The 11,347-nt window shown below is 37.3% G+C and overlaps 1 non-coding gene across 1 annotated transcript; it reads left to right on the forward strand.

Annotated features, from left to right (window-relative positions):
* Positions 1 to 6,936: 6,936 nt before the first annotated feature.
* Positions 6,937 to 7,043, forward strand: LOC125829009 (small nucleolar RNA R71). The gene has a single exon (XR_007443068.1). It is a non-coding gene; the product is annotated as a small nucleolar RNA R71 (small nucleolar RNA).
* The last annotated feature ends 4,304 nt before the right edge of the window (positions 7,044 to 11,347 follow it).

Here is an 11,347-nt window from a genome sequence, read left to right on the forward strand (position 1 = left end):
AAATCTTGAGTGCAAACACAACTGTTGCTAGCTCGAGGTCATAAATTGGATAGTTCTTCTCATGTACCTTAAGTTGTCTAGAAGCATAAGCTATAACCTTACCTCGCTGCATCAACACACAACCTAGGCCGACTCTGGATGCATCACAGTAGATCACATAACTGTATGAACCCTCTGGTAGAGTCAAAACGGGAGCTGTAGTCAACCTAGTTTTCACTTCTGCGAAGCTCTTCTCATAATCATCTGACCACTGAAACTTAACATTTTTCTGCGTCAACTTAGTCATTGGAGAGGCTATGGATGAAAATCCTTCCACGAACCTTCTATAATAACCCGCTAGACCCAAGAACTTCTGATATTTGTAGGAGAGGTAGGTCTGGGCCATTGTTGCACTGCTTCTATTTTTTGAGAATCCACTCGGATTCCTTCACTAGAGACAATGTGACTAAGGAAAGCAACATATTGCAACCAAAACTCACATTTTCTAAACCTAGCGAATAATTGGCGATCTTTGAGAGTTTGCAGAACAACCCTCAAATGATTCGCATGTTCTTCCTCATTCCTAGAGTAAATGAGGATATTATCAATAAAGACGATAACGAACAAGTCCAAATACTGCTTGAACACTTTGTTCATCAAATCCATAAAAGCTGCATGAGCATTGATTAGTCTAAATGACATAACTACAAATTCATAATGACCATAATGAGTTCTGAAGGTTGTCTTCGGAATGTCACTATCTCTAACTCTGAGATGATGATAACCGAATCTGAGGTCTATCTTTGAGAAATAACTAGCACCCTGAAGTTGGTCAAACAAGTCATCAATCCTGGGGATTGGATGCTTATTCTTGATTGTGACCTTGTTCAACTGCCTATAGTCAATGCACATTTTGAGAGAACCATCTTTCTTTTTCACGAACAATACTGGTGCACCCCATAGGGAAATGATGGGTCTGATAAATCCATCATCTAGAAGATCTTTCAACTGCTCTTTCAATTACTTAAGCTCAGTTGGAGCCATTCTGTAAGGAGGAATAAATATAGGCTGGGTATCTGGAAGGAGATAAATTCCAAAGTCAATTTCCCGTTCGGGAGGAACTCTGAGAAGATATTCTGGAAACACTTCTAGGAACTCATTGACTACTGGAAGTAACTCATGAGTTGGGGTTTCAGAGCTTGAATCCTTAACCCGAACTAGATGATAGAGATAACCCTAAGAAATCATCTTTCTGTCCTTAAGGTAATAAATGAATCGATCCATATGTGCTAAGCTACTACCCTTCCATTCTAAGTTTTGTTTTTCTGGAAACTGAAAACGAACAATCCTAGTTCTACAATCGATTGAGGCATAACAAGAATGTAACCAATCCATGCCTAGAATGACATATAATTCTACCATTTCTAAATCTACGGGATCTGCTGAGGTGACTTTTTGGGAGACTGTGACAGGGCAATTTTTCTATACCCCGTCTAGCTATAACTAGGTCACTGACTGGAGTAGAGACTGAGAAGGGTTCTGAGAGAGTTTCTGGACTAACACTGAAGTTGACTACTATATAAAGAGTTACAAAGGAGAGAGTAGCCCCTAGATCTAACAAAGCGTAAACATCTAAGTCAAAGACTCGTAACGTACCAGTGACTACATTCAGAGAGTCTTCCTGATCCTGGCGAGCCTAGAGAGCATACAACCTATTTTGGCACTGACCGCCACCTGTACTAGATGAGTTACCCTGCTGAGTCGGGCGACCTGCTAGTGTTGCTGAAGTTGTAGACTGAGCTCTACCATTGTTGCCTCCTTGACCATGCTTAGAAGGACAATCCTTCAACCTGTGACCAGACTGACCACAACTAAAGCATCCTTCCTTTCCTACAAGACACTCTCCCGGATGGTTCTTACCACACTTCAGAAAAGTTGGGTAGGTTCTAGTGCCTGAAACTCTACATTGAGTCTTAGATCCTGATACCCTACCTTTTTGATCATTTCAGAACTTGGATGATGGAACACTAGCTGATGAAGGTGTTGGAGTTGAAGACTTCTGCTGAAACTGCGAGCGATTTCCACCACCTAATTTCTGTTGAGAATAGTCATAGTTGTATGTCCTAGCTTTCTTATTCTCCTTGGCATGTTCCCTAATCTCATCACCCTCAACCTTCTGAGCATGAGTCATGAGCCTAAAGATGTTCATATCTTCAAGTAACATGGCATTTCTACACTGTTTTAACAAGATCGGATACCCCATACATGAACTTGTTCATTTGAGCACTAGAATCAACAACCATGTGAGGAGCATACCTGGAGAGTTGGGTGAACTTGAGTCCATACTCTTGGACCGTCATAGAACCCTGCCTCAAATTCATAAATTCCTGAGCTTTTGCCTCCCTCAACTCTCTTAGGAAAAACCTGTCTAGAAAGGTCTCATGAAAGCATTCCCAACTGATAGGATTCACATATGTACCCCTGTTCTCCTTTCACTAAGTATACCAGATATGAGCTACATCCTTAAGCTGGTAAGATGCCAACTCAACCCGATCATTTCCAATTACCTACATCACTCCAAAGATTTTCTTGACCTCATCAATAAAGCTATAGGGATCCTCACTAATCTATGATCCTAAGAACTCAGGAGGATTTATCCTAACGATATCACGAACTCTAGCTGCCGTTGACCCAACATTAGCATTTGCTGGAACTAGAACCTAATGTCTGGTTGGTCACACGCTAAACGAACAATTGGATAGCGTTCTGAAATTCAACATTCGAAACTTCCTGATCTGGGACTGGAGGAGCTGCGCTTATATTCCTTCCATAAGCTCTACGAGGAGGCATGAACTGAAAGCACATAACGAAGGATTAGCACGAGGAATTAGATCATACCTTACGCACAATAAGAGTAATAAAGAAATTGAAGTTTTTCCTAAAACACCTCGTAGCCTTCTTCTCATTAGATGCGGTGCATTTCACACCCATGAAAAAGACTCTATTTAGTGCGGCTTTTCAAACATCCTAGGACTTTTAAACCTAATGCTCTGATATCAAGTTTTTCAAGCCCCGAGGCTACCCCTGGATGTGGACTCGGGACCTGGGATCACAAGTGACCCCAAGCTAACCCTGCTGGCATAATCATAAGCATACTAAAGATAATCTAAAGTAATAAAACTGTGTGGAAGCTAAATCATAAGAAAATCTGAAATGATTGGGAATACCCACATACTAAATCTAAATATATGAAAAATGAGAGTTTGAATACAAATGAAAAGTCAAACTCTAACACTAAGCTGAAACTAACTATGTCTGAAATAAAGCCTCTACTGACTAGAAATGTTGGGACATGCCATAGCTAGATCTAGCAAAACTGAAACTAAAGCTAAAAGCAAGAAAGATAATCATGTCACTAGTCCTCGAAGAATGAGGACTCACTAAGTTGATGCTGCTGAACTAAATATCGGGAACTGATCTATGCGTGATCTGACTGTTAAGGATCTAAACCTACATCACAAAAAGATGTAGCACAGAGTAAGTGTCAGTACTTGAAAGGTACTGAGCATATAGGATAAAATAAAATTGAATAATAACATAACTGAACAAGCAATAAAGCAATGGTATAATCTGAACATGATAAGGATACTGAAAGTATTGTACATGACTAAACTGAATGCAATGACCAAGTTTTAACATGCTGAGACTGAATACTGAACTATACTGATAACATGGTCAATGCAATAAAATCTGACTGAACTGTAAGGGAGCTACTAATAACCGACATAAAACCAGCTAAATATGATGTTCGATGTATACACCCCATCGAGAGGACCCAATATACACTGCTAGAGGTATATATGCATGCTGGCGTGATCACTAAATTGATGCCTACAGAGAGGACTTACAACCTATGGGCACGTAGTTCTGGGACTTGAGGATGACTGACCCTAGTCCACTCGGTATTAAGCTTCCCATTTGATTAAGTATTTAAGACTATATGACGAAAATGTTGTAATACTGGATAACTCAAAATACTAACATGCAAACAGAGAATGCAACATTAATATACTGATAATAGTGTATTCAAAAACTAAGGCATGTTAATGTATATAACTGAATTAAGTGACCTAGGATATGGAATTCATGAACTAAAAGAACTACATAGTTCTGAGTTTATGCATGAATTTGGGCAAAAACAATACTACAACATGATAATATGATTTGGATCATTCTAATAGCTAAAAACCCAACAATTCTAACATTCAAGAAACCCTAAGTCTAGATAATATTAAGGGAATCAAGATTTTGACTGAAATCTAGGGACCTAAAGGAACCCACTAGTGAAATTCCACATACCTGGTGACGAATTTCACAAAGAAATATTTTGATTTCGGGGCTGGAACTGATGGAACCTTGTTGTGTTCTTGAACTAGGGTTGTTCGGCCTCTTTCTCCTCTTATGCTCTAATTTTTCTAAGTTTTGATGAATGATCTAACTTAGGTAAGTTCTAGTTACGTTTCTAGGCTAAAACTGACATAAACCACATAGTTTAGGGGTTAAACGACGGAGTTTAGGTGTCCAACAAATAGGGGAAAAGATCGAAATAACCCTAAATCTAGCGGGGATGACCACAACCACTTTCACGGACCGTGAAAGGACCATAGACCGTGGGACCGATCGTGGTCCTTGGCCAGTGGTTCTAGTTCTGGGGGCCTTGTCCACGTGCCCCTACCACGGCCCGTGTGGAGGACCATAGATCGTGAAGGTCCTCGTGGTCCTGACTTGGGCTAAGGTCCGGAGGCTCAGGTCTGAGGGTCTACTGGGTGGCCTTCACAAATGCCCCCACGACCCATCGTCAGGACCATGGACTGTGAACTTCCTCACTTAGGCGTGGGGGGTCTGAGGGCAAGTCTCGGTGGCCTACTCGTTCAGCCTCTACGGGCGCCACCACAGTCCATCATCAAGACCAGGTCCCATGAAGGGTCCCGTGGTCTGACGTTTGGGCCTGGTGGAGTCTAACTCACCACCATGAGCAGGTCTACGGACCGTGGGCCCTATCACGATTCGTGAACCCTGCCATGGTTCACTGGTTCAGGTAAATTTTCTGCAATTTTTTTCTAGGTCTGGTTTTCGAGGTGTTACAAATACGACTATGGTAAAAGAATCAGACAAGAAACCCATAGAAGTTTAACAAAGAAACTACCCTAAAAAAATATATATATCTTTTTTTTAGTTATTTACAATCCCTTCACCCCCACACTTAAGCTATGACAGGTCCCCATGGCGTAAAGAAAATGCAAAAGTAAAGGAAACTTCCCTGACTCTCTTTAGTCGGTGTCGAAATAGTGTCTAGCTCCCTTGTGCAGGCTTGGCCAAGCGTACGTACCCATGCTATGATCATTTTATCCGACTTGGTTGTCTTAAATGTGAGCTCATCCACCTTCTTCATATTGAATACTACATTTTCCTCTCCAACTCTAAGCATCAATTTCCCTTCATACACATCAAGTATTGCTCTACCAGTAGCTAGGAATGGTCGACCAAGAATTAATGGAACTTCCTTATTTTCTTCCATGTCCACCACGATAAAATCTACTGGAAAAACAAACTTGTCCACCCTAACTAGAACATCTTCAACTATCCCTTTAAGAATAATGGTGGATTGGTCAGCCAACTGTAAGGACTTTGGGATAGATTTTATGATTCCGAGCTCTCCTTCCAACTTTTTGAATATGGACAAAGGCAAGAGGTTTATAGAATATCCTGAGTCACACAAGGATTTCTCAAATGTAGCAGTCCCTAATGCACATGGAATAGTGAAACTACCTGAATCATCACATTTCTGAGGTAGTTTATTTTGAAGGATGGCATTACAATGAGCATTCAACTTGACTACTGATGTTTCCTCCAATTTTCTCTTGCTGGATAAAACTTCCTTAAAAAATTTAGCATATGCAGGCATGTGAGTGATTACCTCAGTGAAAGGAATATTCACATGTAGTTGTTTCAGCATCTCTAAGAACTTACCAAAATTCTTGTCAAGCTTGTCTCATTTCATCTTTTGAGGAAAAGGCAATGCATGCATGTATTTAGAATCAATTTCTAGTTCTGACTTCTCTTTCCTTTCTGAATTTCGTTGGACTTCCCTACTACTTTTTTACTTCCTTGTTTCTCATCTTGGCTCTTTGTAACTTCACAAGCTTTGCTTTTACAATTATCATTTAACTTTTTTCCACTTCGCAAAGTCACAACTTTCAGCTCCTTAGGGTTCCTTAATGTGTCACTTGGAAGATTTCCAAGTGGTCTTTCAGATATCTGATTAGCAATCTGTCCAACCTGCTTTTCTAAATTTCGAATAAAAGCACCTTGAATTTCAAACTGCTCATCAACCTTAGTGATGAAACTTTTAAACATCTCTTCCAAACTCGATTGGTTCCCATGTTGTCCCTCATGAGGTTGATTTTTTTGTCACTGGTGAATCTAGAACCCCTGAAGTGTTTTTCCTTGTCCTCTCACATTGTTCTGTTGCCACACATTTAAACTACCACATATTTAAATTTCCCTTTGTTAAAGTTTCCAACAACATTAACCTCTTCTTCTGTAAATGACCCTTGTTGACATTCATGAGTAGGATGCCTTCCTGTACAAAAATCACACGTTATTGATTGCGTCATTTGGGCTTGGGTTAGAGTCAACTGTTTCACATCCTTTGCAATTGATGCAATTTGCGCCAACAAGGTAGTGTAAGTATCAACTTGGTGCACCCCTACAGTCTTCTTCCTTTCAGAATTCTCTACAACCCATTGATTGGCATCCTCTGCACGTACATTTAGGATTTCAATTGCTTCTTCATGTGTCTTTTTCATGATCCGTCCTCCCATTGCATTATTTAATATCCTCCGTGATGTAGGTGATAATCCTTCCCAGAAATTTGTCAACTGCAACCATGGCTCTATTCCATTATGTGGACACTTCCTCAACAATTCCTTGAATCTTTCCCATGCTTCAAACACCGTTTCTGATTCTAGTTGACTGAAATTGCTGATCTCCTTCCTCATTCTAGTTGTTTTTGCTGGTGAGAAATACTTATCAAGAAACTTTGTCGTCATTTCATCCCAGTTGTGGATGGATCCAGAAGGTAAACTTTGTAGCCAGATCTTAGCATCATCCTTCAAAGAAAAAGGGAATTCCTTTAAGTAAATAGCATCGTCCAATAGTCCATTGTAGTGAAAAGTGTTCACGATTTCATCAAAATCCATCAGATGACTGGTTGGATCATCATTCTGCTTCACTCTGAAAACACAATTATTTTTTATTGCTTGGAGAACACTATGCTTGATCTCAAAGTTATTTGTTGTAACAGGAGGACATCTTACACTGGACTACATCCCATTGTAATTTGGCTTAGCATAGTCTCCTAGCAATTTCCCCGCCCTTCCATTATTTTGATTCATTTGGTCTTCTACTTCAGCAAGAAGGCGGTGAATTCTTCGGTTAACAACCCAGAATGTTCAGCATCATGTTCAATCCCATGTGTGCGGTTTAGGTTATCAAGATTGAGTGGGTCATTCAAACCCCTATTACCGGCATTTATATCACCCATTGTATTAAACCTCTGAGACTACCCTGAAACCCTTTTGGCAAGTTCCTTCTTAAGCAAGCGTAAAGTTTTATCCAACTCTATATTGTATTTGATAACTTCTTTTGAGGAAGATCGTGTCATACACCAAATTTGTGGTTAATTCCTATTGCCTACAATACTTGGAACTTGAGGTGTTAACTAAAAAAAAAACCTAAATTAATACACAAAACTCTATTGAAAACTACTTATTGGCAAAAAATTTAAAAAAAAATCAAATTTGAAATATTTTAAAATTTGAAATTGACGGGGGTGGCCTGGGTGGGGGTGGAGCGGGGGGAGGGAGTAGGGGTGGGGTGGGGGTGGGGTAAGAAATGAAATTTTTTAAAATTTGAAATATTTCCCAAAAAATATTTTTTCTTAATATTTTTTTTTTTTGACGAGAATGGCCTGGGTGGGGTGGGGGGTAGGGGTAACATAAAATTGAAAAAAAATTAAAATTTTAAATTTGAATATTTTTCAGAAATATATATATATATATATTTAAATAACGGGGGTGGCCTGAGTGGGAGTGGAGCAGGGGAGGGGGGGTAGGGTGTAGGGGGAGGGTTGGGTACATGGTATGGGTAGGGTAATAAAAAAAATTAAAGGATGAAGTAGAGTTTTGAAAAATGTTTTCCTTAATTTTGGAAGGGAAGTCATTTTCCTTAAATTTGAGGAAAATGAGATGATTTGGAAAATATTTTCCAAGCATTTTAAGCCAACCAAACATGAGAAAATTGAAAAACATTTTCTGGCATACCAAACACACCCTTAATGTATCTAGCAGAAATACAACACTTATCAATTTAAATTGAAAGGATATTCATGATGTATCTTCTCAAAATTTTCGATAATTTTGAATCAAAATTGAAAAGAACTTCAATGAACTATGAGAATAATTTTGGAACTCAAAATTTTCAACAATTTTGAATCAAAATTGAAAGGATCTTCGATGAATTGGGAGAAGAATTTTGGATCTCAAAATTTTCGACAATCTTGAATCAAAATTAAAGGATCTTTGATGAACTTGAAGATTTACAAAAGAAATCGTTTGTCCAACAACAATTTCATCACTTTTGTATCCTTCATAACTCACCTCGCTTACCCAAAATTTTAACAAAAGTTTTTTAATCAAATCTGAAAGTTTTCTTTGCTGAATAGGTGGGCCGAAATAATTTGAATTTCTTCTTTTGGTTAGGATTTATCTCTGTATGATTGAAAGTAAGAAGAAACGTAAAAAGATCGAAATATTCATTATGTATCGTATGAAACTTTCGGCTAATGGATGAAACAGAGAGAACGACGAACAAGAAGAAGAAATTTAATTTTTGATTTTTTTGATTTGTTACACTATATCATTGAATTCTTAAAAATAATTTGGAATGTAATGGCACAATTTATGAGATCTTAATTTGATTTTCAGTTTTTTTTCTTAATTAGTGCAACAGATGGATACTATAAGATCTTAATTTGATTTTCAGCTTTTTTTCCCCTTAATAAGTGCAACAAATTGATACATAATGTATCCAGATCCTTAATTATGTATCCAAAATGCCTAAAAACATGGAATTTGTGTAGTTAGAAAAAGAATAGGAATAGAAGGTCATTTAGGTTTTATACTATAAAATGTATGTAAGTTATACTATATATTATTAGAGCCGTCAAAATGGGCTTAGCCCATTGCCCCGACCCAACTCAACCTGTTATTGGGGTAGGGTTGGGATATGATTTTTCAAGCACATTTAAAACTAGAGTTTATAAGCCCTTATGATATAAGCCTTTGGCCATTGAGGCTTTATCAAGGTTGGAATAGGTAGGCCCATGGGCCAAAATTATTTATTTAAAGGTAACTTACAAAAATCCCATTAGTGTATGAGCTAATTAATTAGATGTATGCTATGTTGTAATATTATGAATCTTATCAGCTTATGGTGCGTCCAGATACATGTGTCTTGGGATACATAGACTCAAAATTATGTGTAATTTGTTGTAGATACACTCTATCTAAGTGGATTCGCATGTATCTAGGATACAAAGACAAATTTCACCCCCTCGCCTCCCTCACATCTCTCTCGCCACTCTCTTATCTTGCTCGCGTATCTGAGATACATCATACCAGATACATGTATTTCGCGTATCTAGTATCCTAGATACATGTTAATCACACTAGATTTTTAGTTAGTGTTATTGAAACAACACTATTGTTGTCATATTTGAATTGAATATCTTCTCATTTTCTTGATGTTATAGAATTTTAAGTTCGAAAAGAAAAAAAAAGGGACAGCCCACCCCAGCTCGCGGTCCTTGTAGGGTTGGGTTGGGTTGAACAATTTCAGGCCCTTCCAAATAAAGGGCCTGCCCGCCCTAATCCATCAAATTTCTTGGCCCGCGAGGCTTGGGCTGGGTGGGGTTGGGCTAACCCTTTTTGACAACTCTATATATTATTTTAAATTATAAAAATGAAAAATCGCCTAAAAATAACTCGAAAAGTATTTTGAATTTTATAAAAGCTAATTATTTCAAATTGTTTGAGATTAGAGAAGCTCGATAATTAATCTATATTGCGGAGGGTCAAAATTGGGTGTCAACACCTCCTAATAGAGTGTAAAAAATCATCATAAATTATTTTTTGAGGTTTAATGAAGTATACTTAAAAATTATCTTTTAGACATGAAATATTTTAATTTGAAATCATTTGTAAATAGTGTGAATAGATAAATTTTCTCCCCATTTATAAATAAATAAATTGAGTGTCACCTTATCTCATTCGACATTCATTAAAAAGAATAAAAGATATATTTGACTAAGTTATCCTTATTTGTTAGATAACTTTTTTTAATTAAGCACTACTAAAAAAGTAGCTTTTTAGCACAAGGTATAATAAAAAAATATTTTAATTTTTATCTTGAATTTTTATGAAAATTGCTATTTAATGATTTGGACAATTCTTTAGCCAAGACGTTGTTCCATCGCTTCAAGTTTAGAGTCCATTAATGTTTCTCTAATAACATGTTCTTTCTGGAACTTGGAATTAATCTCATTGCCCATTGTGTGAGGCTTTAATACCAAATTGGTATAATTTTTAGAGAAGGATCGAGTCACAGAATGATGAATAGAAAAATCTGAATCAATTGACTTCAACTTTCCCTTGCCTTTGTTTGAATTCCTAGATTGACCTATTTTGTATATAAATTCAGCTCGTTGAAGGGAGACTGAAACCTTAGAATTCAATGGAAGAGAGAACTTTGATCACTTGTTTTTTGTGGAAATATGGCTTAATAATTGATCATCAGAAATCCCTTTAAATAAGAGTCTTACTACAACAATAGAAAGTCTAATCTTTATGAAAGTAGAAAACCTAAATCCTATTCCAAACTAATAAGTCAAATGCACGTAAGTCCTTACCGAAAAGCTATGGACTGGTATGAGAAACATTGTCAACAACCTCTCACAACCTTGGGAAGCAATGGGAGAATTGCCTATGAGATCCATGGAATTCAAAAGTTAGTTGAAGTTCATGAAATTCAACATCAATCATTGTTTGGGAGAAGCTAACAAACCTATTGATATGTTATCTTGCTATAGTCACAAAACTAATGGAATTCAAACTTTCAATTCCTAGAACAGATAAATCATAAATAAACATGTCAATTATTCTGAAGAAAAACTTCTTATAATTGAGTACATGATTCATATATTAATTAGTTTTGTATATAATCTAATGATAAGAAACACACAAGAATG

The sequence above is a fragment of the Solanum verrucosum genome, unplaced genomic scaffold, assembly GCF_900185275.1.
Source record: "Solanum verrucosum unplaced genomic scaffold, falcon-dt-bn FXZP01000231.1, whole genome shotgun sequence".
NCBI lineage: Eukaryota > Viridiplantae > Streptophyta > Magnoliopsida > Solanales > Solanaceae > Solanum > Solanum verrucosum.